The sequence below is a fragment of the Balaenoptera ricei genome, chromosome 10 (assembly GCF_028023285.1).
Source record: "Balaenoptera ricei isolate mBalRic1 chromosome 10, mBalRic1.hap2, whole genome shotgun sequence".
NCBI lineage: Eukaryota > Metazoa > Chordata > Mammalia > Artiodactyla > Balaenopteridae > Balaenoptera > Balaenoptera ricei.
In genome coordinates this window covers 73,072,793-73,090,213 of record NC_082648.1, presented here as the reverse complement: position 1 = coordinate 73,090,213, position 17,421 = coordinate 73,072,793, and the positions used below count along the sequence as shown (strand labels likewise).

Here is a 17,421-nt window from a genome sequence, read left to right as displayed (position 1 = left end):
AATTAATATATCCTGCTCCCAAAGTCCACCTCCTGAATTTGGGATGATTTGTTGTCTATTCAGGTTTTCAACAGATGCAGGCACATCAAGTTGTTTGTGGAGTTTTAATCCGCTGCTTCTGAGGCTGCTGGGAGAGATTTCCCTTTCTCTTTTTGTTCGCACAGCTCCTGGGGTTCAGCTTTGGATTTGGACCCGCCTCTGCGTGTAGGTCGCCTGAGGGCATCTGTTCCCTGCCCAGACAGGACGGGGTTAAAGGAGCAGCTGCTTCGGGGGCTCTGGCTCACTCAGGCAGGGGGAGGGAGGGGTACGGATGAGGTGGGGCGAGCCTACGGGCAGAGGCTGGCGTGACGTTGCAGCAGCCCGAGGCGCGCCGTGCATTCTCCCGGGAATGTTGTCCCCGGATCACGGGACCCTGGCAGTGGCGGGCTGCACTGGCTCCCGGGAGGGGCGGTGTGGGGAGTGACCTGTGCTCGCACACAGGCTTTTTGGTGGTGGCAGCAGCAGCCTTAGCGTCTCATGCCCGTCTCTGGGGCCAGCGCTGATCGCCACGGCTCACGCCCGTCTCTGGAGTTCATTTAGGCAGCGCTCTGAATCCCCTCTCCTTGCGCGCTGCGAAACAAAGAGGCAAGAAAAAGTCTCTTGCCTATTCAGCAGCTGCAGACTTTTTCCCGGACTCCCTCCCGGCTAGCTGTGGTGTGCTAACCCCTTCAGGCTGTGTTCACACCGCCAACCCCAGTCCTCTCCCTGCGATCCGACCAAAGCCCTAGCCTCAGCTCCCAGCCCCGCCCACCCCAGCGGGTGAGTAGACAAGCCTCTCGGGCTGGTGAGTGCTGCTCAGCGCCAAGCCTCTGTGCAGGAATCTCTCCGTTTTTCCCTCTGCGCCCCTGTTGCTGTGGGATCCGCGCTGATAGCCGCAGCTCGTGCCCGTCTCTGGAGCTCGTTCAGGCAGCGCTCTGAATCCCCTCTCCTCGCGCACCAGGAAACAAAGAGGCAAGAAAAAGTCTCTTGCCTATTCAGCAGCTCCAGACTTTTTCCCGGTCTCCCTCCCAGCCAGCTGTGGTGCGCTAACCCCTTCAGGCTGTGTTCACTCCGCCAACCCCAGTCCTCTCCCTGCTATCCAACTGAAGCCCGAGCCTCAGCTCCCAGCCCCGCCCGCCCCAGCTGGTGAGCAGACAAGCCTCTCGGGCTGGTGAGTGCTGGTCAGCACTGATCCTCCGTGCGGGAATCTCTCTGCTTTGCCCTCCGCACCCCTGTGGCTGCGCTCTCCTCCGTGGCTCCGAAGCTTCCCCCCTCCGCCACCCACTGTCCACTCCCGCGAAGGGGCTTCCTAGTGTGTGGAAACCTTTCCTCCTTCACGGCTCCCTCCCACTGGTGCAGGTCTCGTCCCTATTCTTTTGTCTCTGTTATTTCTTTTTTCTTTTGCCCTACCCAAGTACATGGGGAGTTTCTTGCCTTTTGGGCGGTCTGACATTTTCTGCCAGCGTTCAGTGGGTGTTCCGTAGAAGTTCCACGTGTAGATGTATTTCTAATGTATCTGTGGGAAGGAAGGTGATCTCCGCGTCTTACTCTTCCGCCATCTTCTCTCAACCCCTCCTTTTATACTTTTTATCATCTGCTCCACTTTTATTTGGTGCCCCATTCTGTTCTTACAGTCATAGTATTGATCACCTTCTATTTTAAATGTCAATTTACATGTCTCTGTCTCCCAACTAGACCATAGGTTCTGTTAAGGCAAGTACAGTGTCTACCTTCTCTACCACTGAATTACTAGTGTGTTGGTGCATAATGAACACTTGAGAACATAAAGGAACCTTGCATCAGATGGAGTTAAACAGTCAAGGAAGACTTTATTCAAGACTATTGCAAAAGGGAGGAGATATTGAACTTAACTGAAATATATGGTAGGAAATTTTTAAGAGCTGACCTGATCTGGTCAAAAAATACTAGAAGATGAGGACTTCCCTGGTGGTGCAGTGGTTAAGAATCCACCTGACAATGCAGGGGACACAGGTTCGAGCCCTGATCCGGGAAGATCCCACATGCCGTGGAGCAACTAAGCCCGTGCGCCACAACTACTGAGCCTGCACTCTAGAGCCTGCGAGCCACAACTACTGAAGCCCACTTGCCTACAGCCCATGCTCCACAACAAAAGAAGCCACCACAATGAGAAGCCCGAGCACCACAATAGAGAGTGGCCCCGCTCACCACAACTAGAGAAGCAACGCGTGCAGCAACGAAGACCCAGTGCAGCCAAAAATAAATTAATTAATTAATTAAAAAATAATAATACTAGAAGATGTTAGGGGGAAGTTAGTCAATGTGATGAGGTCATTTGGGTTTGTTAATAGTGCCTATTATTAGGCTTGGACCCTCACCTAGAGGCTAGGAGATAGAGACACTATCTTTCTTGATGATTACGTCTCAAAAGGGTGGCTCCCAAGTCCTTGAGAAAGACATTCCTGTGCTGTAAAACTGGCAAGAGGTTGGGAAAAGATTTATATCTCAAAGGGCCAGAAAAATAATTCATAATTGCAAGTTTAAAGTAAATGCTCTGAGAAAAGGTAGGTCAGGGGCCTAAAATCAGGAAGAAATCTATGTAAAGTTTAGTCAAGCCTAGGGGAATTGTAAGGCCATCTTAGTCAAGATCTATTTGTTAAATAAATGGATAATTAACCAGAAAATTTGAACACTCCATTATACAGTGAATAAAGTTTGACATGTAGTAATTGAGGACTTTTACATGACTTTGTATTTATAGAATTTAAATACACACATGACATTTGGCTTTTTAAATATTCAAACTAATTGTTCTGATTACATTTGCATATTTTTCTAATTCATAAAAATAAGCTAACATTATTATAATATGGTACTTCACAAGTAGGTTAATGTTTTAATTGAACATTTTAGTTCTCAAATACTGAAGCTTCCAAGAAATTATTGATGATGTTAAAGTGCATTGTAAATAATAACTCAATATAAACCTAGTAACTGGATAGAGCAAAAATAATTTTATTGCATGCTAACTGAAGCATGCAATATTTTATTTTTTTATATTTATTTTATTTTTTCTTGCATATTTTAAATGGTGTTTAATATTGCTTAAATTATTGTGGCTGTAAAGGACATACATCTAATCTAATTAAACCTGTGTAATTTCAAAGAAAGTAAACTTAGTAGCTACATTAATATTACATTAATATTCCCCAAAGTGTCATTGAATATGGTATTGGTAATGTTTTCAAAGTATTTTTGCTTTCATTTTTTGTACATTAAGAATTTTATGAATCACCTCAAATATAGGACAGCAGTTAATTTAGCTAAATCTATCGTAAGAATTTATCATTCTTTAAATTATATGGTTTACTTTTTTTTCCTTTCCAGCATCACCCTTGTCTCTCCCAATTCCAGAAGCCCAACTATGTACATGTTTATGGAGGTTAATCCCAGACCTGAATTTCATTAACTGACCATAGCCATAGTTGAGCTTCTACAGTAATGAGTTCATTGGGCAGAAATCTTGCAAAGATATGGGGGAAAGAGGAGGGGTAAATATTATCTGCATTTGAAAGGACCAAATTTACAAATCAGTACTCTTTAACGCAATTTTTTTCTCCTTGACTAACTGGGAGTTTATTTGCATGCATTCTAAGTGGCAGTGCATGGGAAACTAAGACTTTGTCGTTTTGATTTAACACAGACTCACCCAGAAAGCACAACCCTGATTTTGCATGAGAAGGACCATCTATGGAACCTAGAACGTGAGTACTATTGATTTTGTGCTACTGAATTCCGCTATGCTATATAACTGACCTTGTGATAAGATGTGGCCTTTATTAAGATACATAATGAAAGTCTTGATTAAGTTTAAGTGCAGGCCATAAGAAGTGCAGAAAGTAAGAATTGATATGTCTGTTCTATTGTTCAGTTTAAAGAATTCTAGTAGTTAGTAGATACTTAACTTTGAAGGAGATAATATATCCATGCTATTCACTGATACTTAGTTTAAAGCAGATAGCTTTATATACTTTTGATATTCCAATTTATTTATGGTTGATAAAATTTATAAAAAAATAATCCCTTACAAATAAACATTTCCCATGCTATTTTGTGCATAATTTATTTTTTCATCTTTTCTATGATCAATATCCCTGAGTACTTAGAGCCTATATTTATTGTCTCAGTTTTTCTCTGAGTTTTTTTTTCAAATGGAATAAGTAGTCAGTTAAAGATAAAAGATTGGTGCACCTTTCTTCCTTGTTCTGTCACAGATCCGTCTTTCCATTACTTGCTAATTGTTGGCATCTCTTCTCCCTGTTTGGCTTCTGATAAGTTGTCTTTGATAACCTGCTGTTTTATTCTTGAACTTTGCCATGGCTACAACTGTGGGGTATCAGAACTGTCAAAAATAAAAGTAAAAGAGCAAGAGGCACAGAGCTTATGAAAGTTAGAGAAGACATAAAGCCTGGTATCGACTGATGAATTTTCCACTGGCAGGTAGTTTTCACTTTATCCCATTTGTTGTCACGGTACACAGTACCTGAAATAATAAGGGAATTTTTCCCCCCAATAATGGACGATGGGGGCTGTTTGCTTTGTGAGAATCTGCCAAGGCAACATGCCATGTGGCTTTATCTTTGAAAGTGAGGATGAAACAAGCTTGCCTGGCTGCAGATAAGCGACTTAGAAGGAATCCTATTCAGATGTACCTGTCATTAATTTATCTGGAGGTTTTGTGATTCATACATACTACTCTATGTGCGATGAAGCATTAAATTGGTTTCCTCTGGGAGCAGGTCACATTCAGGGGTCGTCAGACCTATGCTATAGGATGGTGCATGCTTGATTCATATAGCCTCTCACTACTGAATTTTTATCTATTAGAGGACTGGTAACGTGAACATATGTTAGATGATCTCTTGGAACATTTCAACAGCAAAGGGATTGACAAAAATTTGTCTATTAATATGCAGGTGTATGTAACAAAAAATTAATCAACCTTTCTGCTGTTAGTATTGTCATTTATCCTGATAATTAAGTAGTTATACATATGTTTCCCAATAATGGCCTAGCCCTTGATGAATGCATTTCTATGACTCCTTTATTTATTGAAACAAAGGGATATGTACTTAAGTGCATTACTTTATAGTGGGAAAAAAATGCAGAGCTGATTTGAAACAGGTCTCCTGAAAGAAAAACTTTAGAAAACAAAGAGTTTTCCCATTTATAATATAGTTTTCTACTGTGGCAATTCTACTTTATTACTCTATATATTTTGAAAGAAAATGGCATACCTTGGAAAATGAGACAGATACTGGTTCAAATTTGAAAGGAACATAAAAGAAAGAGATGCCTATTTCTATGTTAACATTGTGCTGAGAGACTTTCATATGGTTTTTTTTTTGATGTGGGATATTTAACAAATGCAAAAACAAAAACAAAAAAACCCTATTCTTCATTTTATTATTTCTGTGATGGGGTATATAAAACTAAAACCTAATATCTTCCCTTGGGTTTTTAACTGTGCTCCATTTTGTATAAAATAAGCCAATAAATGACAAAGAGGTAGTTAAATGAAAGCAGTCAGTGAAATCTTTCTAAAGTGTCTTTAGCATGCATGACAGCAGTTTTAACTGTGGGTAAATTAGCGATATAAACTGATAGGTTTTCCCTATTTTTTTAAATTTAAGATTGTTTCTTATATTCTGTATTGCAATACAAAACAACTTGATCATTTCATGAAGCAGCAAAATGAAAACTCTTACAACTGGATGAAAATAATGATTCTATGCTGCATTTTTATACAGTGTAATTCTTCAGATTTTATCCTAGGTGTGAAAATGTGGAACATTTAACATAAACTGGAATTTTCCTATTAATGAGTTATAGCAAAATTAGGGCATTACTGTAGGAACCTACTAAGTCATTTATGCACGATTCACAATATTTAAATAAGATATTCTTCACATTTCACAAGCCTTAAATTAAACAGTGGTCTTAAAACCTTGCAAGGCCTCCTAATAAACAGGAGTGTGAAATAAATATATTTAATAATATTATTTTAAGATTTCAAAATATTCTAGTAAGCATTTTTCTGAAAAGAAAAGAAAGAAAAGCAGTTCATGAAACTAGGAAAAAAATACTGTTATACCTATGCAAAGTACACATGATTAGGTATATTTCTGCCCTCTTCTCTCCATTCCAATTTTGTTTTTTGCTATAGACAATAAAAAATGCATAAACTTTGAATTTTCCATATCTTTCTTTAAACCTATTATATACCTCACTACAAGGTATTTTCTTAATTTCTTTTTTTTTTAAAGAATTTCACTTATTTATGTATTTATTTATTTATTTATTTATTTATTTATTTATTTATTTATTTTTGGCTGTGTTGGGTCTTCGTTTCTGTGCGAGGGCTTTCTCTAGTTGCGGCAAGCGGGGGCCACTCTTCATCGCGGTGCGCGGGCCTCTCACTATCGCGGCCTCTCTTGTTGCGGAGCACAGGCTCCAGACGCGCAGGCTCAGTAGCTGTGGCTCACGGGCTTAGTTGCTCCGCGGCAGGTGGGATCTTCCCAGACCAGGGCTCGAACCCGTGTCCCCTGCATTGGCAGGCAGATTCTCAACCACTGCGCCACCAGGGAAGCCTTTAATTTCTTTTTTTTTAAGAAAAATCTTTTATAAATACAGACTAAATTCACGTTATTTTCAGAATGAAAATAACATGAACCATTTATGGAATAAAATGGAATAAAATGAACCATTTTGTTAGAGACAAAGGATTTAACAAGTATTTTGTTGCGTAGATTATAATGGTACTTTTAAACAGTTTTTTATATCCCTCATGAATTTTTCCTCTGTTCTTTTATAAGTTTAAGGTGTACAGCATTATAATTTAACATCTGTATACACCAAAGAGAGATTACCACCACAAGTCTAACTACCATCCAACTGCATACAGTTGACCCCCTTCACTTATTTTGCCCACTCCCAAATCCCTTCTACTTAGGTAATCACTAATCTTATCTCTATCTATAAGTTTATTTTTATTGGTTAGTTTTGTTTTTTTAGATTTTACGTATGAGTGAAATCTTAAGGTATTTGTATTTTTCCATCTGACTTATTTCACTTAGCATTATTCTTTTAAGGTCCATCCATGTTGTCACAAATGGCAGGATTTCATTCTTTTTATGGCTGAGTAGTATTCCATTGCATAAATACACCACATCTTTATCCATTCTTTTATTGATGGACACTTAGGTTGTTTCCACATCTTGGCTATTGTAAATAATGCTGCAGTGAACATAAGGGTACATATATCTTTTTGAATTAGTATTTTCATGTTCTTCAGGTAAATACCCAGAAGTTTAATAGCTGGGTCATATTGTGGTTCTATTCATAATTTTTTGAGGAATCTCCATAACTATTTTCCATAGTGGCTACACCATTTTACAGTCCCATCAACAGTGTATGAGGGTTCCCTTTTTCCACATCCTCTACAACATTTATTATTTCTTGTCTTTTCAATAACAGCCATTCTTTTTCTCTTTTCTTTACATGGTGAGTAAATCCCCACATTTCAGACTCTGCTTAAACAGATTAAATATCACCTCTTCTAAAAAGTATTTTCTAGTTGTCTAATCTAGTCTTGATCTCTCACAGACTTCTTTGATCTCATAGCATTTGCCGTAATATTTAAGTATTTTACCTATATTTTATAAATATTAATTATATAAATAATATACTATATATATAGAGAGAAAGAATATTATTTACCTGTTTATATTTTGTCTGTTATACAAAACTTAAGCACAATTTCAGTGCCTAGCATAGTGCCTAGTATATAATAAATAGTCAATAAAATTTGTTGAGTGCATGAAATCAGATAATTAAAACAAAATAATTCCATAACTAAGAGTATAAGAAATATAAAGTATGTATTAAATATATAGTACAAAAAGTTATATAATTACTGGTTAATTTCACAAAATAATTTCAAATATCATATACAAACAGAGAAGTCAGCAAACTTCACACAGTAGCTTCTCCACAAAACAACTGAACCCTACCAATACCTATTAGATATTAAGTGCCATGGAATCTGTAAGTAGTATTGTCTTAGAGTAATTATGAAATTTTCCATGGATATCTTTTGAAATAGTTTAAAGAAAAACAAAAATATCTATGATTTTTAAAAACAACCAGTTATTTTACAAGTGTTTATTGAGAGCTGACTATGTATGAAACTGTGCAAAAGTCTATAGGAGATTTATTATTGTAAATGGTTAACTCTCACCTCATGGGATCAATATATAGTAAGAAAATTCAATATATACTTTTAAAAAGTTAAAGTAGAGCTTTAAATGTAGAGCAGAAGTTGAAAATGTTGATGGCATTTAGCAAAACTACAGTTCATTTTTAGCTGAGGGAAATAGCAACAGCATACTGCAGAGGTTAATTTGACACTAATCTTTGAAGAAAGCTGAAGGAATTCTTGGCACAGGGAATAGCATAAGAAAAGGCATGAAGAAGGTGTTTAGTAAGAATTAGTTGCTCATTTCAACAGGTATATCAAATAAATGTAGGAGGATATATTATGTTATGTTTGGTAGCTGCTTTGGATGGAAGTTATATTTGAAAATAGATTAGGACAAGAGTGTCGAAGATTTAATTCTAGTTTAAGAAATAGGGATTTTGTTGGCATGTAGCTAAGTCCCTAGAATATGTTCAATCTCTTCTTATTTTAGAAGCCTAAAAAGGAAGAATGTGGTTATTTTGAATGATGGTTTACACAGAAAAATCTGGCATTACGTATTATAAGATCTCCCTTTTGTATGTGCTATATATTTGCATACATGCATACATGCCACACACACACATGTGTGTCGGGGTGTGTGTGTATATGTGTGTGTGCATGTGTACATAGTAAATGTGTATCACTTAATCTGGCTTTATTTTAAAAATAGATTAGAGGAAGAGTCAGTGTCATTATGTATGGAAACTACTGGTCACTTCAGCAAATACTCAATAAACTGATAAAGCAAGGAAACATGAAATAAAATATCAGATGAAGGGCATATCTTTCAGAGACACACTTGAGGAAAAACTCATAAGAATGATGACTTGTGAACCCATTATACATATACATATATCCACTCTTTTTTTAGATTCTTTTGCCATTTAGGCCATTACAGAGTATTAAGTAGAGTTCCCTGTTCTATACAGTAGGTCCTTATTAGTTATCTATTTTATATTTAGTACTGTCTAAATATCCATCCCAGTCTCCCAATTTATCCCTCCCCCCCTTACTCCCTGGAAACCATAAGTTTGTTTTCTACATCTTTGACTCTACTTCCATTTTGTAAATAAGTTCATTTTTCCAAAAAAAAAAAAGTTTAATTAGACCTTGATGACGAAAAAGCCAAGATATCTGTAACCTATTACTTCCCTAAACATATTCTTTATAGCACATACAATGCAAGATGTAAATAGGAATTTTGTGATAATTTTTTTTGTAATTGATAATTTCAAAGAAATTTGGGAAATATCATATACAATACCTGTTTTAGATATGAAAAAACACAACAATCTATTAAAAATATGAAGCATTACACTAATAAATTTGTTGCTATTTAACCCAGTATTTACCAAGCTAATTTAACTACTGCGTAATACTTATTTTAAGGCCATGATCTTTCCATGATTCTATGTTACCTCGATGCAGATTTAGAGTATCATTTTCTGAAAGCATTTACAGTAAGAAAAATAAATGCAAACTTTTATTGTTTGGCATTTTATGAACTGTTTAAGAATCTTGGCATATTTCTAGATTGCAAAGTTATTCTATATTTTCTCTTTTTTTTTAACAACTTTATTGGAGTATAATTGCTTTACAATGGTGTGTTACTTTGTACTGTATAACAAAGTGAATCAGCTATATGTATACATATATCCCCATATCCCCTACCTCTTGCAACTCCCTCCCACCCTCCCTATCCCACCCCTCTAGGGGAACACAAAGCACCAAGCTAATCTCCATGTGCTATGCAGCTTCTTCCCACTAGCTATCTATTTTACATTTGGTAGTATATATATGTCAATGCTACTCTCTCACTTCGTCCCAGCTTACACTTCCCCCTCCCTGTGTCCTCAAGTCCATTCTTGACGTCAGTGTCTTTATTCCTGTCCTGCCTCTAGGTTCTCCAGAAACATTTTTGTTTGTTTTTTTAGATTCCATATATAAGTGTTAGCATACGGTATTTATTTTTCTCTTTCTGACTTACTTCACTCTGTATGACAGTCTCTAGGTCCAGCCACCTCACTGCAAATAACTCAGTTTCATTTCTTTTTATGGCTGAGTAACATTCCATTGTATATATGTGCCACATCTTCTTTATCCATTCATCTGTCGATGGACATTTAGGTTGCTTCCATGTACTGGCTATTGTAAATAGTGCTGCAATGAACATTGTGGTACATGATACTTTTTGAATTATAGTTTTCTCAGGGTATGTGCCCAGTACTGGGATTGCTGGGTCATATAGTAGTTCTGTTTTTAGTTATTTAAGGAACCTCCATACTGCTCTCCATAATGGCTGTATCAATTTACATTCCCACCAACAGTGCAAGAGGGTTCCCTTTCTCCACACCCTCTCCAGCATTTGCTGTTTGTAGATTTTTTGATGATGGCCGTTCTGACTGGTGTGAGGTGATATCTCATTGTAGTTTTGATTTGCAATTCTCTAATGATTAATGATGAGCATTTTTTTCATGTGTTTGTTGGCAATCTGTATGTCTTCTTTGCAGAAATGTCTATTTAGGTCTTCTGCCCATTTTTGGATTGGGTTGTTTGTTTTTTTGACATTGAGCTGCATAAGCTGCATGTATATTTTGGAGATTAATCCTTTGCCAGTTGCTTCGTTTGCAAATATTTTCTCCCATTCTGAGGGTGGTATTTTTGTCTGGTTAATGTTTTTCTTTGCTGTACAAAAGATTTTAAGTTTCATTGGGTCCCATTTGTTTATTTTTGTTTTTATTTGCATTTCTCTAGGAGGTGGGTCAAAAAGGATCTTGCTGTGATTTGTGTCATAGAGAGCTCTGCCTACGTTTTCCTCTAAGAATTTTATAGTGTCTGGCCTTACATTTGGGTCTTTAATCCATTTTGAGTTTATTTTTGTGTATGGTGTTAGGGAGTGTTCCAATTTCATTCTTTTACATGTAGCTGTCCAGTTTTCCCAGCACCACTTATTGAAGAGGCTGTCTTTTCTCCATTGTATATTCTTGCTATATCAAAGATAGGCTGACCATATGTGTGTGGGTTTATCTCTGGGCTTTCTATCCTGTTCCATTGATCTATAGTTCTGTTTTTGTGCCAGTACCATTCTGTCTTGATTACTATAGCTTTGTAGTATAGTCTGAAGTCAGGGAGTCTGATTCCTCCAGCTCTGTTTCTCTTTCTCAAGATAGTTTGCTATTCGGGGTCTTTTCTGTTTCCATGCAAATTGTGAAATTTTTTGTTCTCGTTCTGTGAAAAATGCCATTGGTAGTTTGACAGGCATTGAATTGAATCTGTAGATTGCTTTGGGTAATATAGTCATTTTCACAATGTTGATTCTTCCAATCCAAGAACATGGTATATCTCTCCATCTGTTTGCATCATCTTTAATTTCTTTCATTAGTGTCTTATACTTTTCTGCATACAGGTCTTTTGTCTCCTTCGGTAGGTTTATTCCTAGGTATTCTATTATTTTTGTTGCAATGGTAAATGGGAGTAATTCCTTAAATTCTCTTTCAGAGTTTTAATCATTAGTGTATAGGAATGCAAAAGATTTCTGTGCATTAATATTGTATCCTGCTACTTTACCAAATTCATTGATTAGCTCTAGTAGTTTTCTGGTAGCATCTTTAGGATTCTCTATGTATAGTATCATGTCATCTGCAAACAGTGACAGCTTTACTTCTTTTCCAATTTGGATTCCTTTTATTTCTTTTTTTTTCTCTGATTGCTGTGGCTAACACTTCCAAAACTATGTTGAATAATAGTGGTTAGAGTGGACAACCTTGTCTTGTTCCTGATCTTAGTAGAAGTGGTTTCAGTTTTTCACCATTGAGAACAACGTTGGCTGTGGGTTTGTCATATATGGCCTTTATTATGTTGAGGTAAATTCCCTCTATGCCTACTTTCTGGAGGGTTTTTATCATAAATGGGTGTTGAATTTTGTCAAAAGCTTTTTCTGCGACTATTGAGATGATTATATGGATTTTATCCTTCAGTTTTTTAATATGGTGTATCACATTGATTGATTTGCGTATATTGAAGAATTCTTGCATTCCTGGGATAAATCCACTTGATCATGGTGTATGATCTTTTTAATGTGCTGTTGGATTCTGTTTGCTAGAATTTTGTTGAGGATTTTTGCATGTATGTTCATCAGTGATATTGGCCTGTAGTTTTCTTTCTTTGTGACATCTTTGTCTGGTTTTGGTATCAGGGTGATGGTGGTCTTGTAGAATGAATTTGGGAGTGTTCCTTCCTCTGCTATATTTTGGACGAGTTTGAGAAGGATAGGTGTTAGCTCTTCTCTAAATGTTTGATAGAATTCACCTGTGATGCCATCTGGTCCTGGGCTTTTGTTTGTTGGAAGATTTTTAATCACAGTTTCAATTTCAGTGCTTGTGATTGGTCTGTTTATATTTTCTATTTCTTCCTGGTTCAGTCTAGGAAGGTTGTACTTTTCTAAATATTTGTCCATTTCTTCCAGGTTGTCCATTTTATTGGCATATAGTTGCTTATAGTAATCTCTCATGATCCTTTGTATTTGTGCATGTCAGTTGTTACTTCTCCTTTTTCACAATAATTCTATTGATTTGAGTCTTCTCCCTTTTTTTCTTGATGAGTCTGGCTAATGGTTTATCACTTTTGTTTATCTTCTCAAAGAACCAGCTTTTGGTTTTATTGATCTTTGCTATCGTTTCCTTCATTTCTATTTCATTTATTTCTGATCTGATCTTTATGATTTCTTTCTTTCTGCTAACTTTATGGTTTTTTTGTTCTTCTTTAGCTAATTGTTTTAGGGGTAAGGTTAGGTTGTTTATTTGAGATGTTTCTTGTTTCATAAGGTAAGACTGTATTGCTATAAACTTCCCTCTTAGAACTGCTTTTGCTGCATCCCATAGGTTTTGGGTCGGCATGTTTTCACTGTCATTTTTTTCTAGGTATTTTTTGATTTCCTCTTTGATTTCTTCAGTGATCTCTTGGTTATTTAGTAGTGTATTGTTTAGCTTCCATGTGTTTGTATTTTTTACAGTTTTTTTCCTGTAATTGATATCTAGTCTCATAGCATTGTGGTTGGAAAATATACTTCATATGATTTCAATTTTCTTACAATTTACCAAGGCTTTATTTGTGACCCAAGATATAATGTATCCTGGTGAATGTTCCATGAGCACTTGAGAAGAAAGTGTATTCTGTTGTTTTTGGATGGAATGTCCTATAAATACCAATTAAGTCCATCTTGTTTAATGTATCATTTAAAGCTTGTGTTTCCTTACTTATTTTCCTTTTGGATGATATGTCCATTTGGGAAAGTGGGGTGTTAAAGTCCTCCACTATTATTATGTTACTGTCTATTTCCCCTTTTATGGCTGTTAGCATTTGCCTTATGTATTGAGGTGCTCCTATGTTGGGTGCATAAATATTTACCATTGTTATATCTTCTTCTTGGATTGATCCCTTGATCATTATGTAGTGTCCTTCTTTGTCTCTTGTAAGTCTTCATTTTAAAGTCTATTTTGTCTGACATGAGTATTGCTACTCCAGCTTTCTTTTGATTTCCATTTGCATGGAATATCTTTTTCCATCCCCTCACTTTCAATCTGTATGTGTCCCTAGGTCTGAAGTGGGTCTCTTGTAGACAGCATATGTACGGGTCTTGTTTTGTATCCATTCAGCCAGTCTGTGTCTTTTGGTTGGAGCATTTAATTCATTTACATTTAAGACAGTTATCGATATATATGTTCCTATTACCATTTTCTTAATTGTTTTCAGTTTGTTTTTTTTTTTAAGAAATTCACGTTCTTTTATTTATTTATTTATAACTGTGTTGAGTCTTCGTTTCTGTGCGAGGGCTTTCTCTAGTTGCGACAAGTGGGGACCACTCTTCATCGCGGTGCGCGGGCCTCTCACCATCGCGGCCTCTCTTGTTGTGGAGCACAGGCTCCAGACGTGCAGGCTCAGTAATTGTGGCTCACAGGCCCAGTTGCTCCATGGCATGTGTGATCTTCCCAGACCAGGGCTCGAACCCGTGTCCCTGCATTGGCAGGCAGATTCTCAACCACTGTGCCACAAGGGAAGCCCTTCAGTTTGTTTTTTTAGGTCTTTTCCTTCTCTTGTGTTTCCTGCCTAGAGAAGTTCCTTTAGCATTTTTTATAAAGCTGGTTTTGTGGTGCTGAATTTTCTTAGCTTTTGCTTGTCTGTAAATGTTTTAATTTCTCCACTGAATCCGAATGAGATCCTTGATGGATAAAGTAATCTTGGTTGTAGGTTTTTCCCTTTCATCACTTTAAAAATGTCCTGCCACTCCCTTCTGGCTTGCAGGGTATCTGCTGAAAGATCAGCTGTTAACCTTATGGGGATTCCCTTGTATGTTATTTGTTGCTTTTCCCTTGCTGCTTTTATACTTTTTCCTTTGTATTTAATTTTTGATAGTTTGATTAATATGTTCCTTGGCATGTTTCTCTTTGGATTTATCCTGTATGGGACTCTCTGTGCTTCCTGGACTTGATCGACTATTTCCTTTCCCATATTAGGGAAGTTTTCAACTCTAATCTCTTCAAATATTTTTTCAGTCCCTTTCTTTTTCTCTTCTGAGGCTGCTGGGAGAAATTTCCCTTTCTCTTCTTTGTTCTCACAGCTCCTGGGGTTCAGCTTTGGATTTGACTCCGCCTCTGCCTGTAGGTCACCTGAGGGCATCTGTTCCCTGACCAGACAGGAGGGGGTCAAAATAGCAGCTGATTAGGGGGTTGTGGCTCACTCAGGCCAGGGGCAGGCAGGAGTATGGAATGCGGGGCGAGCCTGTGGTGGCAGAGGCCTGTGTGACGTTGCACCAGCCTGAGGTGCACCTTGTGTTCTCCTGGGGAAGTTGTCCTTGGATAACGGGACCGTGGCAGTGGCAGGCTGCACAGGCTCCCAGGAGGGGAGGTGTGGACAGTGACCTCTGCTTGCACACAGGCTTCTTGGTGGCTACAGCAGCAGCCTTAGTGTTTCTTGCCCATCTCTCGTGTCTGCACTGATAGCTGCGGCTTGCGCTCGTCTCTGGAGCTCGTTAGGCGGTGCTCCGAATCCCCTCTCCTTGCGCACCCCAAAATAATGGTCTCTTGCCTCTTAGGCAGGTCCAGACTTTTTCCCGGACTCCCTCCTGGCTAGCTGTGGTGCACTAGCCCCCTTCAGGCTGTGTTCACGCAGCCAACCCCAGTCCTCTCCCTGGGGTCTGACCAGTGAAGCCCAAGCCTCAGCTCTCAGCCCCTACCTGCCCAGGCGGGTGAGCAGACAAGCCTCTCAGGCTGGTGAGAGCTGGTTGGCAGCAGTCCTCTTTGCGGGAATCTCTCCGCTTTGCCCTCTGCACCCCTGTTGCTACGCTCTCCTCCATGGCTCCGAAGCTTCACCCCCTAGCCCACCCCCCGTCTCTGCCAGTGAAGGGGCTTCCCAGTGTGTGGAAACTTTTCCTCCTTCACAGCTCCCTCCCAGAAGTGCAGGTCCCATCCCTATTCTTTTGTCTCTGTTTTTTCTTTTTTCTTTTGCCCTACCCAGGTACGTGGGGAGTTTCTTGCCTTTTGGGATGTCTGAAGTCTTCTGCCAGCGTTCAGTAGGTGTTCTGTAGGAGTTGTTCCACATGTAGATGTATTTTTGATGTATTTGTGTGAAGGAAGGTGATCTCCACCTCTTACTCCTCTGCCATCTTGAAGGTCCCTCTATAGTTTCTTCTAGAATCTTTTTACCTCCAGCTTTACATTTTGTTCTATGAACAAGCTAAATAATTTTTGTGTATTGGCAAAGTAGGGATCAACAATAATTTTTAAGTACAAATATCCATTTAATTCCAGCATCATTTCATAAATACTTTCCTTCCTCTTTGAGTTGACTAAGGCCTTGTTCCAAAATTAATTGAAAATATCTGCATGAGATATTTTATTGTTCTATTGGTCTTTTTGTGTATTATTAAATTCTTAAAGTATGCTATTGAGATATCTGTCTGTTACTACATATTAAGAGCAAGTTTTGAAATAAGTTAGTGTAACTCTATCAAATATCTCCATTTCCAAGATTATTTTGACTATTCCAGATCCTTTTCCATTTCATCTTAGAACTAGTTAAGATTCTTATGATATTTTGACTGAAATTGTATTAAAGCTAAAAAATCAGGAAAAATTGGCATCTTAAAAATAATGAGTCTTCTTATTTATAAAGCATAGCTCTCCTTTTACTTAGGTCTTATTTTCTTTCTCTCTGAGGCAATTCATAGTTTTTATAACAGAGATCCCACACATATTTTGTTAGATTTATTCCTATTTAATATTTGTTGATGCTATCATTAATGGAAACATTTTAAAGTGTTTATTTCTCATTGTAAGTATAGAGAAATGCAGTTTTTATACCGATATTTTATCCTGTGAGCTTGCTAAATTTATTGTACTTATTACTCTAAGTAGCTACTTGTAGATTCTGTAGGCTTTTCTATATACACAGGCATATTATCTAATATTAAGGTTTCCATGCCAACATTTGTATTTTCATTTCTCTTTGTCCAATTTCACTAGCTAGGACTTCCATTACAATGTTCAATAGAAATGGTGAGAACTGATTCTCTTGTAATATTCCCAATGGTAGGAGAGAAATACTGAAAGTATGATTTTAGTTTTCACATATATTCTTAATGGGATTGAGAGAGTTCTACTCTATGCCTAGGAGTTTAAAAGTTTTTATCATGAATGAGTCCTGGATTTCAAATAATATTTTTCTGCATCTTTTGTGATGATCTTATTATTTTTCTTCTCTATAATATATATATATGGCAAATTGCATTGATTAATTTCTCAATGCTAAACCAACCATGCATTCCTGGAATATATTCCACTTGGTCATCATGTAACATCCTTCATATATATGACTGGATATGATTTGCTAATATTGTCTTAAAAATTTTTGTGTTTATGTTTATGAAAAATGTTGGACTGTAATTTTCTTTCCTTTCAGGTCTTTATCTCATTTGGTTTCAAGGCATAAAATAAGTTTTGAAAGGATTACTTTCCTCGATTTTCCAAGTTTGTGTCGTATTTCTTCTTCAAGTAATTGATAAGATTCACTAGAATAGCTACTTAAAGAGCTATCTTAGTAGCTCTTTAAATAGCCTGGAATTTTCTTTA

General features: G+C 37.5%; 1 long non-coding RNA gene across 1 annotated transcript in view; it reads left to right on the top strand.

Moving 5' to 3' along the window:
* The window catches only part of LOC132373446 (uncharacterized), a 287,699-nt gene extending 283,938 nt beyond the window's left edge, over nucleotides 1–3,761 (top strand). Inside the window, exon 3 of the long non-coding RNA XR_009505424.1 lies at nucleotides 3,701–3,761. This is a non-coding gene — a long non-coding RNA (uncharacterized LOC132373446). The remainder of the gene's footprint in view (nucleotides 1–3,700) is intronic.
* Nucleotides 3,762–17,421: the final 13,660 nt, after the last annotated feature.